A 2367-nucleotide genomic window follows, 5' to 3' on the forward strand; every position below is an offset into this window, starting at 1 on the left:
GGTCAGATGGATAACATGTGAGCAGGGTGAGACTGTGCACCAGGGAACTTGGGAGGTTGCTTTCCCCCATGTGTTCTGTGTGCAGCAGTGATGACTTTGCCCAGGAAAGATAAACATACTTCACGCATGCTCAGGGTTTGCGCCACCTGGGCTGGAGTGTGTCTGTGGCCCTGAACTGAGGAAAGCAAGTGCACCACATAGAGTTTGAACAAGGGATCTTGACCAGCATATGACTAGCTGAGCAACACCCCTCTCAGGGTAATGATACGTATGCTGTGCAAACGCTTCAAAAATGGGTAAGACCACACATGTACCTTCACTTTTGGTATTTTATTGGGAAGGTTTGGGCCTATTTACTCATTAAAAAACTGAAAACTGTAATCAGGTTAAAAAAAAAAAATCCATGCTTTCCAGGATAGGTTTTTAAAATTCAGAACTTGGGCACCTGGGTGGTTCAGTGGTTGAATGTCTGCCTTCAGCTCAGGTCATGATCCTGGGGTCCTGGGATCGAGTTCTGCATCAGGCTTCCCACAGGGAGTCTGTTTCTCTCTCTGTGTCTCTCATGAGTAAATAAATAAAATCTTTTTTTTTAAATAAAATCTTAAGAATTCAGAACTTAATTTTTTTCTGGTTCCATAAGTAATACATAATTCATCCAAAAAAATTTGGAAAATACATTGAAATATAAGAAATGAGAAAAATTATTTATATCCAGTATGAACATTTTGGATCATCTCTTGAAATGTTCCCCACGCATTTTTGAGAACAGTTTTAGACTTACAGAAAGAAGGAGTGGATTTTGCTGAGAATTCCCGTATAATCCCCTTTCCACCTACACACATACCTGCTTTCCCTATTATGAATATCTTTGCATTAGCGTGGTAAATTTATTACAATTAATGAACTAATATTGATACATTATTATGAACTAAAGTCCATGGTTAATATAGAGATTCACCCTGTATGTTGCACAATTCTAGGGGTTTTGACAAATGCAGAATGTCATGCATCCGCCATTACCATATCAAACAACAGCTTGACCACCCTAAACCTGTGCTGCTCTAGTCATTGATCCCTACCCTCCTCTACTCTCTCACCCCCATTCCAAATTCCCAGTAACCACTGATCTTTTTACAGTCTCCATAGTTTTGCCTTTTCCAGAATGTCTTAGTCTTTCCAAATTGGCTTCTTTCACTTAGAATATGCATTTAAGGTTCCTCCATGTCTTTCCAAACTCCATAGCTCATTTCTTTTTAGAGCTGAATAATATTCCATTGTCTGGATGTACCACAGTTTATTTTCCATTCACTTATTGAAGGGCATCTTGCTTCCAGTTTTGGGCAATTATGAATGAAGCTGCTAAAAACATTCATGTGTAGCTTTTTGTGTGGGCATAAGCTAGATCTTACAGTAATATGGCATTTACTTTTATAAGAAACTGCCAAACTGTCTTCCAAAGTCATTCTCACAGTTTCTGCTGCTCTGCATCCTCACCAGCATTTTGTATTGTCAATTTGTTTTAAACCATTCTAATAGATGTGTAGTGGTATCACATTGTTGTTTTAATTTGCAACTCCTGATGATAGAGGATATTGGACAACTTTTCATATGCTTATTTGCTATCTGTATATCTCTTCTTTGGTGAGGTGTCTATTAAGATCTTTTGCAGATTTTTAAACTGTTTTCTTATTGTTGAGTTGTTGCATTTTGTGTTTTTTTAGGGGGAGAGCAGAGGAGCATGGAGCATGATTTGGGGCTTGATCTCACAACCCTGAGATCATGACCTGAGCCAAAAACAAGAATCTGATTCTTAACTGACTGAGCTACCCAGGTGCCCTTCTTCCTGTTGAGTTTTAAGAATTTAAGCCAATTAGCTTGGCTTTGCTAATGCCAAGCAGGGAGCCCAATATGAGACTCAATCCCAGGACCCCAGGACCATGACCTGAGCCAAAGGCAGACACTTAACTGACTGAGCCACCCAGGCACCCCTGGATACCAGTTCTTTACCATCTATGAGTGGGCAAATATTTCCCCCAGTCTGTGGCTTGTCTTTTCATTCTCTTAAGTGTCTTCACAGAGCAGAAGTTTTCAATTGTAATGAAGTTTAGTTTATCAATGTTTTCTTCAGTGAATTATGCTTTTGGTGTCGTATCCAAAAGTCGTAACCCAAAATCACTTGGATTTTGTCTTATTATCTAAAAGTTTTATATTTTGATGTTTTACATCAAGTCTATGATCTATTTGGAGTTACTTTTTGTGATAGGTGAAGATCTGTGTCTAGATTCATGTTTTGCATGTGAATGTCTAGTTATTACAGCACCATTTACCAAAAAACCTAATTTTTCTCCATCAAATTGCTATTCCTTT

This window comes from Nyctereutes procyonoides, unplaced genomic scaffold (assembly GCF_905146905.1).
Source record: "Nyctereutes procyonoides isolate TBG_1078 unplaced genomic scaffold, NYPRO_anot_genome, whole genome shotgun sequence".
NCBI classification, from domain to species: Eukaryota; Metazoa; Chordata; class Mammalia; order Carnivora; family Canidae; genus Nyctereutes; species Nyctereutes procyonoides.